This window comes from Ranitomeya variabilis, chromosome 4 (assembly GCF_051348905.1).
Source record: "Ranitomeya variabilis isolate aRanVar5 chromosome 4, aRanVar5.hap1, whole genome shotgun sequence".
NCBI classification, from domain to species: Eukaryota; Metazoa; Chordata; class Amphibia; order Anura; family Dendrobatidae; genus Ranitomeya; species Ranitomeya variabilis.
Genome location: NC_135235.1, coordinates 451,157,894 through 451,174,584, shown reverse-complemented (window position 1 = coordinate 451,174,584; position 16,691 = coordinate 451,157,894).

Below are 16,691 nucleotides of genomic sequence, written 5' to 3'. Positions count from 1 at the left end.
ACTGCTGTAAAACTGCCATGAGCCTATTGTTTGTTATTTTAGGCCTTTGATAGCCTGTCTGCGGTCCCTACTTTAAATACTCCTCCACTGACCACCAAGCTGCCTGCCCGTGTATCCATGTAACCGCTGTAAAACTGCCATGAGCCTATTGTTTGTTATTTTAGGCCTTTGAAGCCTGTCTGCGGTCCCTACTTTAAATACTCCTCCACTGACCACCAAGCTGCCTGCCCGTGTATCCATGTAACCGCTGTAAAACTGCCATGAGCCTATTGTTTGTTATGTTAGGCCTTTGATAGCCTGTCTGCGGCCCCTACTTGCAATACTCCTCCACTGACCACAATGCTGCCTGGAGTGCCTGCCTGTGTATCCATGTAACCGATGTAAAACTGCCATGACTGCCTACTGTTTGTTATTTTAGGCCTTTGATAGCCTGTCTGCGGCCCCTACTTGCAATACTCCTCCACTGACCACAATGCTGCCTGGAGTGCCTGCCTGTGTATCCATGTAACCGATGTAAAACTGCCATGACTGCCTACTGTTTGTTATTTTAGGCCTTTGATAGCCTGTCTGCAGCCCCTACTTGCAATACTCCTCCACTGACCACACCAATGCTGCCCGTGTACCCCTGGAACCTATTTAAAAGTTCATAGAGCCTAGTTATATATTTTATTTACTATTAATAAGGCCATGATGGACTACGCTGTACCACGCTACAAGCTAACCAGTCGACACTTCTTTTGCGAGAAAAGCCATCCCAACCCTCCACCAGCATGTAGAAGACCGCATTGTCCATGCACTCTGGCAATCTGTGAGTACAAAGGTGCACCTGACAACAGACGCATGGACCTGTAGGCATGGCCACGGAAGATTACGTGTCCATTACGGCGCAATGGGTTGATGTGGTGGATGCATGGTCCACAGGGGACAGCCTACTAAGTCTGTCTGCAGTCCCTAATTCAAATTGTCCTCCACTGTCTAAATCGGAGCTTCCACCTTCTGGCTTTCGGCCTATAGTATCAGAAATTAAACTGCATTTGGCCTTCAACGTTGGTTAGGGCCTACTAACGGCTTCTGCCCCTCCCTGGTGTTGCCCTCAACTAAATAAAGCTGAGCTTCAACCTTCTGCTCCAAATTACCATTTTAAAAAATGCAATAGGCTTTTCCGGCCTACTAAAGGTGTCTGTCTGTGTGCCCCTGCCTGGTGTTGTCCTCAACTAAATAAAGCTGAGCTTCAAACTTCTGCTCCAAATTACCATTTTAAAAAATGCAATAGGCTTTTCCGGCCTACTAAAGGTGTCTGTCTGTGTGCCCCTGCCTGGTGTTGCCCTCAACTAAATAAAGCTGAGCTTCAACCTTCTGCTCCAAATTACCATTTTAAAAAATGCAATAGGCTTTTCCGGCCTACTAAAGGTGTCTGTCTGTGTGCCCCTGCCTGGTGTTGTCCTCAACTAAATAAAGCTGAGCTTCAACCTTCCGGCTCTCATTAAGTGGTTTTAAAAAAAAAAAATGGTGGTTAGGGCCTACTAACGGCTTCTGCCCCTCCCTGGTGTTGCCCTCAACTAAATAAAGCTGAGCTTCAACCTTCTGCTCCAAATTACCATTTTAAAAAATGCAATAGGCTTTTCCGGCCTACTAAAGGTGTCTGTCTGTGTGCCCCTGCCTGGTGTTGCCCTCAACTAAATAAAGCTGAGCTTCAACCTTCTGCTCCAAATTACCATTTTAAAAAATGCAATAGGCTTTTCCGGCCTACTAAAGGTGTCTGTCTGTGTGCCCCTCCCTGGTGTTGCCCTCAACTAAATAAAGCTGAGCTTCAACCTTCTGCTCCAAATTACCATTTTAAAAAATGCAATAGGCTTTTCCGGCCTACTAAAGGTGTCTGTCTGTGTGCCCCTGCCTGGTGTTGCCCTCAACTAAATAAAGCTGAGCTTCAACCTTCTGCTCCAAATTACCATTTTAAAAAATGCAATAGGCTTTTCCGGCCTACTAAAGGTGTCTGTCTGTGTGCCCCTGCCTGGTGTTGTCCTCAACTAAATAAAGCTGAGCTTCAACCTTCCGGCTCTCATTAAGTGGTTTTAAAAAAAAAAAATGGTGGTTAGGGCCCACTAACAGCTTCTGCCCCTGCCTGGTGTTGCCCTCAACTAAATAAAGCTGAGCTTCAACCTTCTGCTCCAAATTACCATTTTAAAAAATGCAATAGGCTTTTCCGGCCTACTAAAGGTGTCTGTCTGTGTGCCCCTGCCTGGTGTTGTCCTCAACTAAATAAAGCTGAGCTTCAACCTTCCGGCTCTCATTAAGTGGTTTTAAAAAAAAAAAATGGTGGTTAGGGCCTACTAACGGCTTCTGCCCCTCCCTGGTGTTGCCCTCAACTAAATAAAGCTGAGCTTCAACCTTCTGCTCCAAATTACCATTTTAAAAAATGCAATAGGCTTTTCCGGCCTACTAAAGGTGTCTGTCTGTGTGCCCCTGCCTGGTGTTGCCCTCAACTAAATAAAGCTGAGCTTCAACCTTCTGCTCCAAATTACCATTTTAAAAAATGCAATAGGCTTTTCCGGCCTACTAAAGGTGTCTGTCTGTGTGCCCCTGCCTGGTGTTGCCCTCAACTAAATAAAGCTGAGCTTCAACCTTCTGCTCCAAATTACCATTTTAAAAAATGCAATAGGCTTTTCCGGCCTACTAAAGGTGTCTGTCTGTGTGCCCCTGCCTGGTGTTGCCCTCAACTAAATAAAGCTGAGCTTCAACCTTCTGCTCCAAATTACCATTTTAAAAAATGCAATAGGCTTTTCCGGCCTACTAAAGGTGTCTGTCTGTGTGCCCCTGCCTGGTGTTGCCCTCAACTAAATAAAGCTGAGCTTCAACCTTCTGCTCCAAATTACCATTTTAAAAAATGCAATAGGCTTTTCCGGCCTACTAAAGGTGTCTGTCTGTGTGCCCCTGCCTGGTGTTGCCCTCAACTAAATAAAGCTGAACTTCAACCTTCTGCTCCAAATTACCATTTTAAAAAATGCAATAGGCTTTTCCGGCCTACTAAAGGTGTCTGTCTGTGTGCCCCTGCCTGGTGTTGTCCTCAACTAAATAAAGCTGAGCTTCAACCTTCCGGCTCTCATTAAGTGGTTTTTTAAAAAAAAAATGGTGGTTAGGGCCTACTAACGGCTTCTGCCCCTCCCTGGTGTTGCCCTCAACTAAATAAAGCTGAGCTTCAACCTTCTGCTCTAAATTACCATTTTAAAAAATGCAATAGGCTTTTCCGGCCTACTAAAGGTGTCTGTCTGTGTGCCCCTGCCTGGTGTTGTCCTCAACTAAATAAAGCTGAGCTTCAACCTTCCGGCTCTCATTAAGTGGTTTAAAAAAAAAAAAATGGTGGTTAGGGCCTACTAACGGCTTCTGCCCCTCCCTGGTGTTGCCCTCAACTAAATAAAGCTGAGCTTCAACCTTCTGCTCCAAATTACCATTTTAAAAAATGCAATAGGCTTTTCCGGCCTACTAAAGGTGTCTGCCCCTCCCTGGTGTTGTCCTCAACTGAACAAAGCTGAGCTTCCACATTCTGGCTTTCGCCCTATACTATCAGATATTAAACTGCATTTGGCCTACTAGTGTGGTTAGGCCCTTGAAACAGTGTCTGCTGCTCTTGGGTTTGCTACTCCACTGAACAAAGCAATGCCGCCTGTTTAGTCCTGTTACCAATTTTGAACTGCATGTAGCCTACTTTATTCTTTGGCCCTATATCTGTTTCCTCCTCATCCTGCCCATTGCCCAGCCACTGCTAAATGAGTCTGCTGGTACATTGACCTAGACCACTACATTCCCCTTGTACTCTACACAGCCAGAATCTGACCCTGCTGAAAGTAAGGTTCCCCTTCCCGCATGTTATACCACCTTACACAGGGACAAAGAGGAAGGTGCAGATGAAAGTGCAGGTTCCTTCATCAGGTGGGGGGGCATACTCGTTGGCGACGTCACTGGCACAGGGCCCCTCAGAGTACGCAAAAGTGTCGCTGCTGGTGGGAGGCGCCCCCGCCATGCAAACACACCGCCGTACTTTGAGGGGCCCTGTGCCAGTGGCAATGCGAACGAGTGGGCCCCCCCCTGCTTGCTCAGGATCACAGCACTTGCAACGTTTAAATACTTACCTTTCCCTGCAACACCGCCGTGACGTAGTCCGCATTTCCTGGGCCCACAAAAAACTTGAGCCAGCCCTACTCCCCCCACAACTTTCCCCCAATTCCCTATGCCCAACTATTATTATACAGTTAATTAAGATTGGCAAGCTTCAGAAACAAGAATGGATGTTTTTGGCATTAAAATGGGCACTGTAGGTGTTTTCCTGGCCTCCACTCACTGCCGACTATGCTTCCCCATTGACTTGCATTGGGTTTCGTGTTTCGGTCGATCCCCGACTTTTAGCGATAATCGGCCGACTGCACTCGACTCGACTCTGGACAAAATCGGGTTTCCCAAAACCCTACTCGATCTTAAAAAAATGAAAGTCGCTCAACCCTACTTATGGATGCTACTCCAGATGCATCATCCAGGGACCCGCCGATATCGGCCCGGATGGAGGTCAAGAGAGAGGTACAGATAGGTGACACTCTCTGGAAACAACCAACAACAAAAAAGAACCAAGGATAAAAATAAACTATCAATAAGGACAAGAGTAGTGTATAAAAGGTGCCTTTATTTAAATATATACGGCAATGGCACTAACACAGTGCCTGTACTTGGAAACAGAGAATATATAAAAAAAATAAAATAAAATTGTATATATATATTTTTTTTTTTTAAGGACGGACCGTATACAATTAAAATAAACCTTAGCGTGAGACATGCACTGACCTAATACAGATATAGCTATCCAAATATGCACCAATATACATATAAAAACAAGGAAATACAGATTAAATATGTGCAACCATGCAAAGAAAAAAGTGCATAGTGCCAAGCAGAATATGGACACAAAAGTAATCACATATCCATGATGGTATATCCAGTGACCAGAAAAAATGGTGCAAACCTTTATAAAAAATTACCAAATGTGTATAGGTATACGATACTGCAAAAATTGGTGAGCATAAAAAAGCATTCACAAAACAAAAATTAAAATAATGTGAAAAAAATTATAGGATATACACCATTAAGGTGATAACGTGGCATACAAATAATTATTATTATATCATATAAGGTGCACAATATAGCTGGATGTGCCTAGGTGCATATGCACACATTCAGAAGCCATGCATTGATATATCACAGAAAGGTAAGGTATGCGGGAAATCAATGGTAATACCTGAACAAGTCCGTCCCACCAAGATACAGGGCACCCCGACGCGCGTTTCGGACGCTAATCCTTCGTCAGGGGGTGATGTATCTATGGAACCGGAGGGGTTTAAATACCTTGTATCAAACGCCGATAAGAGGAAGCAGGGGCGCCAGCGGCGCATGCGCCGTCAGGAGGACCCGGAAGTCGACAGCGCCCGCGTCACACACCATGTGACAGCAACCACTGTCATGGCAACACTGACGCGAGATGTACAACCGCCGGGACACAGACTACGCAGGCGCACTGCCCCAGCAAACCTCCAATGAGCAGGTAAATAGAGTGTGTGAAACTAAATAACAAGAGCAGTGAACAATAGTGCGCTGCACTGGTGATGAAAGATATATAAGTATAAGAAGAGAAAAATGATAATGGAAATTAAGAATGGAAAAACATAAATAAGTAAACAAATAAGGGAAATATGTGAAAAAAGATATGTGAAAAAAAAAAAAAAAAAAGAGATAATATACAGTGGGGCAAAAAAGTATTTAGTCAGTCAGCAATAGTGCAAGTCCCACCACTTAAAAAGATGAGAGGCGTCTGTAATTTACATCATAGGTAGACCTCAACTATGGGAGACAAACTGAGAAAAAAAAATCCAGAAAATCACATTGTCTGTTTTTTTATCATTTTATTTGCATATTATGGTGGAAAATAAGTAATTGGTCAGAAACAAAATTTCATCTCAATACTTTGTAATATATCCTTTGTTGGCAATGACAGAGGTCAAACGTTTTCTGTAAGTCTTCACAAGGTTGCCACACACTGTTGTTGGTATATTGGCCCATTCCTCCATGCAGATCTCCTCTAGATCAGTGATGTTTTTGGCTTTTCGCTTGGCAACACAGACTTTCAACTCCCGCCAAAGGTTTTCTATAGGGTTGAGATCTGGAGACTGGCTAGGCCACTCCAGGACCTTGAAATGCTTCTTACGAAGCCACTCCTTCGTTGCCCTGGCGGTGTGCTTTGGATCATTGTCATGTTGAAAGACCCAGCCACATTTCATCTTCAATGCCCTTGCTGATGGAAGGAGGTTTGCACTCAAAATCTCACGATACATGGCCCCATTCATTCTTTCATGTACCCGGATCAGTCGTCCTGGCCGCTTTGCAGAGAAACAGCCCCAAAGCATGATGTTTCCACCACCATGCTTTACAGTAGGTATGGTGTTTGATGGATGCAACTCAGTATTCTTTTTCCTCCAAACACGACAAGTTGTGTTTGTACCAAACAGTTCCAGTTTGGTTTCATCAGACCATAGGACATTCTCCCAAAACTCCTCTGGATCATCCAAATGCTCTCTAGCAAACTTCAGACGGGCCCGGACATGTACTGGCTTAAGCAGTGGGACACGTCTGGCACTGCAGGATCTGAGTCCATGGTGGCGTAGTGTGTTACTTATGGTAGGCCTTGTTACATTGGTCCCAGCTCTCTGCAGTTCATTCACTAGGTCCCCCCGCGTGGTTCTGGGATTTTTGCTCACCGTTCTTGTGATCATTCTGACCCCACGGGGTGGGATTTTGCGTGGAGCCCCAGATCGAGGGAGATTATCAGTGGTCTTGAATGTCTTCCATTTTCTAATTATTGCTCCCACTGTTGATTTCTTCACTCCAAGCTGGTTGGCTATTGCAGAATCAGTCTTCCCAGCCTGGTGCAGGGCTACAATTTTGTTTCTGGTGTCCTTTGACAGATCTTTGGTCTTCACCATAGTGGAGTTTGGAGTCAGACTGTTTGAGGGTGTGCACAGGTGTCTTTTTATACTGATAACAAGTTTAAACAGGTGCCATTACTACAGGTAATGAGTAGAGGAAAGATGAGACTCTTAAAGAAGAAGTTACAGGTCTGTGAGAGCCAGAAATCTTGATTGTTTGTTTCTGACCAAATACTTATTTTCCACCATAATATGCAAATAAAATGATAAAAAACAGACAATGTGATTTTCTGGATTTTTTTTTCTCAGTTTGTCTCCCATAGTTGAGGTCTACCTATGATGTAAATTACAGACGCCTCTCATCTTTTTAAGTGGTGGAACTTGCACTATTGCTGAATGACAATACTTTTTTGCCCCACTGTATATAAAGCATATATACAAGTGCTTAATATGTACAAAAGAAAACTACTCCTAATATAGAAAATAGAATATAAATAATTCATGTGTATACATATATCCTGAATAATAACATATAAATATATGAAATACATATCATAAAAAATCATACATATATAAAATAAATATGCAGAAAATGTGAAAAAACCATCCATATACATATATATACACAAAAAGTAATACAACAATATGCTGGATCCTATACACAAATATCATAAGTCCGCATAAAAAAGACACATTATGAAAAAAGAACATAATATAAAATGTAAAAGTACAGTATGAAGAAAATCCTTGTTTTTCCAGGGGTGATACAAAAGAGAAGCTGATACGCTGGCACCCAAGTCCAGCCGGAAACATCACCTCCACTTTCATGATGTCCAAGAGGAAGAATACACAGAAAAAAACTAAGTAAATAACTGTAAAAAATAAAATAAAATAATTAACACACTCAAAATAAAAATGTTATATACACAGCTTAGTAACTGTGGTATAAAAGCATTTTTTACATATATTGGTAATCATATGTCAATACATAATATAAAAAGGTGAACATAAAGTATATATATAACAGTAATAAATAAAAGGACATAATAGGGTTGATAAAAAATACCAATATTCAACAACCCAGACCAATAAAAATATTAAAAACTCATATACCAATGTGCTAAAAAGCGATAAAAACAATAAAAACGGTTCCAATAGAATAAAAACGGAAAAGGTTCACAAGAAAGATGCAAAGTTAAAATTTTCATTTAAGCCCAGGGGTGAAACTGTTTTTAGAGTCCAGATCCACTTCGATTCCAACCTGGCCAATGGCGTACTAATCTTGCCTGCTCTAGGGGTGGATCTAACTGTATCGATCCCGATAACACGTAGTAATGAAGCATCTGAATTATGATAGACTTTAAAGTGTTTTGGGAGAGTCTTGAGCAATGATATATCTTGAATCTCTTTAGCTGCCAGAATCCCCCGAACATGCTCCCGAATTCTAACCTTTAATTGGCGGGTAGTCAGGCCTACATATATGAGTGAGCACGGACAAGTGGCATAATATACCACTGCCTTAGTATTACACGTTATAAATTGAGAAATCTTGAATGTTTTCAGGCCATCAGAACTAACAAACCTCTGAGCTCTATCAACATTAGGGCAGGCCACACACTTGCCGCAAGGCCGGCAACCACTTGCTGGGTTAGAGATAGAGAGAAAGGAAGGTTTAGTCACTCCCGTATAATAACTCCTAACTAGCTGGTCACTCAAATTCCTAGATCTTCTAAACGTCATACTTGGTGTCGTCCCAATGTACTGAGAAATAATGGGGTCCGCTTGTAGAATGGGCCACGATTTCTCCAAATAATAATGTAGCATATCAATTTGCCCATTATATTGTGTAATATACCTTACTTGTTTACTAGATGAAATAGATTTAGAAGAATATAGTGCTTGATGTCTTGTAGTGTTCTTAGCTCGATTATACGCTTTTTTAATAGAACGGCGGCTATATCCTCTATCAATGAACCTTAATTTGAGATCCACAGCCTGTTTTTCAAAATCCTCTTCAGTAGAACAAATTCTGCGAAGACACAGAAACTGACTTATAGGGATAGCCCGTATCATAGCTGGTGGATGTGAAGAGGAAGCGTGTAAAAAAGAATTGACCGCTGTAGATTTTCGGTAAAGGTCAGTTTGTAAACAGTTGTCCATCCCTCTACGGACCATGACATCCAAAAACTCAATACAATCATAATGGGACTGATAGGTTAAATGGATGTTATACGAATTCTGGTTCAGAAATAACATGAACTCACCAAGTGATTCGGCTGAACCCTGCCAGATCAAAAACACGTCGTCGATGTACCGCGCCCAAAAGAGGATGCGGTCCATCGACGACGAGTGATCGGACAGGAAGAGGTCCCTCTCCCACAGCCCCAGGAACAGGTTGGCACAGGCGGGCGCAAAGGCCGCACCCATCGCTGTTCCCTGGAGCTGCAGGTAGAAGGACCCCTTGAAAAGAAAAAAATTATGTGTCAAAGAGAAAGACAACAACTGCTCCACAAAAGAACCCCTATGTGTAGATGTAACAGAAGACCTCAGAAAAAATTGTGTAGCTCGAATGCCGTCTTCATGGCGTATATTAGTATATAGTGACTCGACGTCACATGTCACAAGTAAGGTGTCTGTACCCACGTATAGGCCATCAATTTTTTTAAGAAAATCGTTTGTATCTTTAGTAAAAGACGGCAAAGTTTCCACCAAAGGTTGGAGTTCAGAGTCCACAAACTTGTTTATATTTTCCAAGTAGCTACCGCATCCGGATATAATTGGTCGACCCGGGGGGGCCACTTGATTTTTATGGATTTTTGGTAGCAGATAGAGGGTGGGAATGGATGGCTCATGAACCCTTAAGGCATCAAATAAATCTTTGCTAATAATGCCTTCCTCCTTAGCTGTCTGTAGAATAAGATTTAATTCCATCTGAAATTTGTTTGAAGGATCAAACGTCAATTTTCTATAGCAAGTATCATTTTTTAATTGACGAAAGGCTTCTGACTCATATAGTGATTTAGGCCAAATCACCACATTCCCACCCTTATCTGCCGGTTTGAACACATCTTGGAGGCCCTGAAGCTTTTTTAGAGCCAGTTCTTCCTCCTTAGTCAAATTATTCAACTGAGGATACCGAGGTATTTTCTCAAAATCCTTGCTCACTGTATTAACAAAGATTTCCACTGTAGAGCAAGAAGAGAGAGGAGGAAATTTCTTAGATCGAGGTTTGATTGATAAAGGAATCTTACCTCCAGGTGGAGTTTCATGCTCACGACTCAACTCCTCTAGGATTAATAACGCTTCTTGCTCCGTCTCTGTAGGAAATAATTTAGAAATCGTCTCATCATGAAAATGACGTTTAAATATCAACTTTCTAGCGAACAGGTGTAAGTCTTTAATGGCCATAAAGTTATCAAATTTTGCCGTTGGGCAAAACATAAGGCCTTTGCAAAGTAGCGCATTTTCAGTAGATGAGAGTAAATGAGTACTTAGATTTATTACCTTAGGACCACCTCGGTAGTTCTCTGGTGAGTATCTAAAAGACCGTTTTGAAGGCAAAAACCGTAGATCCCTCTTTCGTTTGGGAGTTGAACCAGCTGCTGTAAATGTAGAAGCCACAGAAGAATTTCCGGAGACATCACTCACAGGTGGATTAGAGGACACTGATGGTGTGCGAGTTCTATTGAAGTCCTGTATATTAGTTTCCACATATGGTTTACGCCATTTATATATTCTCCCTTGACTGAAATCTCTGTGGTCTCTAGTTAGTTTCTTGGACTGATCAAATTGAATATCTTTGACCCATTGATTGATCAGCTTATCCAGTTGTGTATCCAACATTTTCAACTGCTCCGGAGAAAGACACGATTTGGCATTATTATACGCCACATAAAGCGATTTGTCAATTTCAGTGTGGAATTCGCATGGAATTTAATTAAGAGTTCCATAAGTCTCTTGGAAGTATCATTACAGATACATTCCCAGTCCTTGATGAATTCGTCATTAACAAGGAAAGCTGGGGTCACCTGGACTCTCAATCCCCTAGGGATTAATTGTTTTTGAATATAGTTTTCCAAAAATGCTTGGCTCCACCAAGCCCTAGTACGTTTGTATGTCAAATTTTTTATAGATTTAAAAATATCATCAAATTGTGAACCATTAATTGTTGGTGTGTTAGTACCATTATTACCAAATACTTCATTAATTTGTCCTTTCCAGGAAGCTTCCCTGGATTTAAAATCCATATCCAGGTTCTATTTGAAGAGAGAGAAAACCTGTGCGAAACACAGTAATGAATAATTGAAAAAAGTGTACAGTTTTTACCCCACAGGTATTAAGAATATATATATATATACATATATATATATATATATATATACACATATATAAATAAAGTAAAATAATATAATAATATAAAGTAATATATACTAATAATATATACGAGTGGAATATAACTAACACATAAGAATGAGTGGCAAACCACTCGGGATAGTAACAACCAACAACAAAAAAGAACCAAGGATAAAAATAAACTATCAATAAGGACAAGAGTAGTGTATAAAAGGTGCCTTTATTTAAATATATACGGCAATGGCACTAACACAGTGCCTGTACTTGGAAACAGAGAATATATAAAAAAAATAAAATAAAATTGTATATATATATATATATTTTTTAAGGACGGACCGTATACAATTAAAATAAACCTTAGCGTGAGACATGCACTGACCTAATACAGATATAGCTATCCAAATATGCACCAATATACATATAAAAACAAGGAAATACAGATTAAATATGTGCAACCATGCAAAGAAAAAAGTGCATAGTGCCAAGCAGAATATGGACACAAAAGTAATCACATATCCATGATGGTATATCCAGTGACCAGAAAAAATGGTGCAAACCTTTATAAAAAATTACCAAATGTGTATAGGTATACGATACTGCAAAAATTGGTGAGCATAAAAAAGCATTCACAAAACAAAAATTAAAATAATGTGAAAAAAATTATAGGATATACACCATTAAGGTGATAACGTGGCATACAAATAATTATTATTATATCATATAAGGTGCACAATATAGCTGGATGTGCCTAGGTGCATATGCACACATTCAGAAGCCATGCATTGATATATCACAGAAAGGTAAGGTATGCGGGAAATCAATGGTAATACCTGAACAAGTCCGTCCCACCAAGATACAGGGCACCCCGACGCGCGTTTCGGACGCTAATCCTTCGTCAGGGGGTGATGTATCTATGGAACCGGAGGGGTTTAAATACCTTGTATCAAATGCCGATAAGAGGAAGCAGGGGCGCCAGCGGCGCATGCGCCGTCAGGAGGACCCGGAAGTCGACAGCGCCCGCGTCACACACCATGTGACAGCAACCACTGTCATGGCAACACTGACGCGAGATGTACAACCGCCGGGACACAGACTACGCAGGCGCACTGCCCCAGCAAACCTCCAATGAGCAGGTAAATAGAGTGTGTGAAACTAAATAACAGGAGCAGTGAACAATAGTGCGCTGCACTGGTGATGAAAGATATATAAGTATAAGAAGAGAAAAATGATAATGGAAATTAAGAATGGAAAAACATAAATAAGTAAACAAATAAGGGAAATATGTGAAAAAAGATATGTGAAAAAAAAAAAAAGAGATAATATATATAAAGCATATATACAAGTGCTTAATATGTACAAAAGAAAACTACTCCTAATATAGAAAATAGAATATAAATAATTCATGTGTATACATATATCCTGAATAATAACATATAAATATATGAAATACATATCATAAAAAATCATACATATATAAAATAAATATGCAGAAAATGTGAAAAAAACATCCATATACATATATATACACAAAAAGTAATACAACAATATGCTGGATCCTATACACAAATATCATAAGTCCGCATAAAAAAGACACATTATGAAAAAAGAACATAATATAAAATGTAAAAGTACAGTATGAAGAAAATCCTTGTTTTTCCAGGGGTGATACAAAAGAGAAGCTGATACGCTGGCACCCAAGTCCAGCCGGAAACATCACCTCCACTTTCATGATGTCCAAGAGGAAGAATACACAGAAAAAAACTAAGTAAATAACTGTAAAAAATAAAATAAAATAATTAACACACTCAAAATAAAAATGTTATATACACAGCTTAGTAACTGTGGTATAAAAGCATTTTTTACATATATTGGTAATCATATGTCAATACATAATATAAAAAGGTGCACATAAAGTATATATATAACAGTAATAAATAAAAGGACATAATAGGGTTGATAAAAAATACCAATATTCAACAACCCAGACCAATAAAAATATTAAAAACTCATATACCAATGTGCTAAAAAGCGATAAAAACAATAAAAACGGTTCCAATAGAATAAAAACGGAAAAGGTTCACAAGAAAGATGCAAAGTTAAAATTTTCATTTAAGCCCAGGGGTGAAACTGTTTTTAGAGTCCAGATCCACTTCGATTCCAACCTGGCCAATGGCGTACTAATCTTGCCTGCTCTAGGGGTGGATCTAACTGTATCGATCCCGATAACACGTAGTAATGAAGCATCTGAATTATGATAGACTTTAAAGTGTTTTGGGAGAGTCTTGAGCAATGATATATCTTGAATCTCTTTAGCTGCCAGAATCCCCCGAACATGCTCCCGAATTCTAACCTTTAATTGGCGGGTAGTCAGGCCTACATATATGAGTGAGCACGGACAAGTGGCATAATATACCACTGCCTTAGTATTACACGTTATAAATTGAGAAATCTTGAATGTTTTCAGGCCATCAGAACTAACAAACATCTGAGCTCTATCAACATTAGGGCAGGCCACACACTTGCCGCAAGGCCGGCAACCACTTGCTGGGTTAGAGATAGAGAGAAAGGAAGGTTTAGTCACTCCCGTATAATAACTCCTAACTAGCTGGTCACTCAAATGGTCACTCTCTGGAAACAGCAGCACCAAGAGGTGCAAAAATCAGTACAAGAGAATACGGATGTATTCTCTGAACTACCGAGCCGTACCTCTGTCATCCAGCTTGACATTGTCACCGAGCCTCACGTAAGAGTGCGAATGAAACCGTACCATGTGCCCGAGGCCCGGAGACAAGCCATTGTGAGTGAGGTGAGACAAATGCTCAAGCTAAGAGTAATTGAGGAGTCCTGGAGTGACTGGCCTAGCCCCATTGTGCTAATCCCGAAGCCGGACGGATCATTACGGTTCTGTAATGACTTTCAAAAATTCAATGAAGTGTTGAATTTCGACTTTTATCCAATGTCCCTGGTGGACGATCTGATTGAGGGACTGGGGCAGGCCCAGTACTTTACCACGCTCAATCTGACCAAGTGTTACTGGCAGGTACCTCTCACGGAGTCAGCAAAAGAGAAGACCGCATTTTTAATACCGGAAAGTCTGTACCACTATTTCATCTTGCCCTTTGGACTACTTGAGGCACCAGCTACATTCCAGAGGCTGATGGACATAGTGCTAGAACCCTATTGTAAGTATGCGTCATCATCTTTAGTACTGACTGGCATATCCACTTGTTCCGTGTACAAGGGGTAGTGAATTCACTCAGACCCACGGGCTTGACGGCGAATCCCAAGAAATGTGTGATAGGGCTCGAGGAAGCCCGGTACTTAGGATACTTGATCGCCCATGGGGTTATCAAACTGGAAACAAATAAAATCGAGGCCATACAAAACTGGCCCCGACCTGTTACTGCCAAACAAGTGAGAGCATTTCTCAGCATTGTTGAGTAGAGTTGAGCGACTTTTACTTTTTTAGGATCGAGTCGGGTTTCGCGAAACCTGACTTTCTCAAAAGTCGGGTTGGGTGAAATCGGCCGATTATTGCGAAAAGTTGGGGTCAACCGAAACACGAAACCCTATGCAAGTCAATGGGGAATCAAAGTCGGCAGTGAGTGGAGGACAGGAAAACACCTACAGTGCCCATTTTAATGCCAAAAACATCAATTCTTGTTACTTAAGCTTGTCAATCTTAATTTACCTTATAATAATAGTTAGGCATTGAAAATTGGGGGTCATTTGGCTAAAGTTGTGGGGGGTAGGGCTGGCTCAAGTTTTTTGTGGGCCCAGGAAACTACGTCACGGCGGTGGAGCAGGGAGAGGTAAGTATTTAAACTTTGCAAGTGCTGTGATCCAGAGCAAGCAGGACGGCCCACTCGTTTGCATTGGCACTGGCACAGGACCCCTCAAAGTACGGCGGTGTGTTTGATGGCGGTGGCGCCTCCCACCGACAGAGACACTTTTGTGTACTATGAGGGGCCCTGTGCCAGTGACATCGCCAACGAGTTTGCCCCCCACCTGATGAAGGAACCTGCACTGTCATCTGCACCTTCCTCTTTGTCCCCGTGTAAGGTGGTATAGTATGCTGGAAGGGGAACCTGACTTTCAGCAGGGTCAGATTCTGGCTGTGTAGAGTGCAAGGGGAATGTAGTGGTCTGGGTCAATGTACCAGCAGACTCATCTAGCAGTGGCTGGGCAATTGGCAGGATGAGGAGGAAACACAGATATAGGCCCAAATAATAAAGTAGGCTAAATGCAGTTCAAAATTGGTAACAGGAGTAAACAGGCGGCATTGCTTTTTTCAGTGGAGGAAAACTGTAATGAGTGGCAGACACAGTTAGTAGGCCCAAGTAATAAAGTTGGCCAAATGCAGTTCAAAATTGGTAACAGGAGTAAACAGGCGGTACTGCTTTGTTCAGTGGAGGAGAACAACAAGCAGCGGCAGACACCATTAGTAGGCCCAACCAAACAAGTAGGCCAAATTCAGTTTAATATTCGAAACAGGAGTAAACTGGTGGCTCAGCTTTGTTCAGTGGAGGAGAAAAGCAAGGAGCGGCAGACACCGTTAGTAGGCCCAACCAAACAAGTAGGCCAAATGCAGTTTAATATTCGAAACAGGAGTAAACTGGCGGGTCAGCTTTGTTCAGTGGAGAACAACAAGCAGAGGCAGACACCGTTAGTAGGCCAAACCAAAAAAGTAGGCCAAATGCAGTTTAATATTTGAAACAGGAGTAAACTGGCGGCTCAGCGTTGTTCAGTGGAGGAGAAAAGCAAAGAGCGGAAAACACCGTTAGTAGGCCCAACCAAACAAGTAGGCCAAATGCAGTTTAATATTCGAAACAGGAGTAAACTGGCGGCTCAGCTTTGTTCAGTGGAGGAGAACAACAAGCAGAGGCAGACACTGTTAGTAGGCCCAACCAAACAAGTAGGCCAAATGCAGTTTAATATTCGAAGCAGGAGTAAACTGGTGGCTCAGCTTTGTTCAGTGGAGGAGAACAACAAGCAGCAACAGACACCGTTAGTAGGCTGAACCAAACAAGTAGGCCAAATGCAGTTTAATATTTGAAACAGGAGTAAACTGGCGGCTCAGCTTTGTTCAGTGGAGGAGAACAACAAGCAGAAGCAGACACCATTAGTAGGCCCAACTAAACAAGTAGGCCAAATGCAGTTTAATATTCGAAACAGGAGTAAACTGGCGGCTCAGCTTTGTTCAGTGGAGGAGAAAAGCAAGGAGCGGCAGACACTGTTAGTAGGCCCAACCAAACAAGTAGGCCAAATGCAGTTTAATTTTGAAACGGGAGTAAACTGGCGGCTCAGCTTTGTTCAGTGGAGGAGAAAGGCAAGGAGCAGCAGACACCGTTAGTAGGCCCAACCAAACAAGTAGGC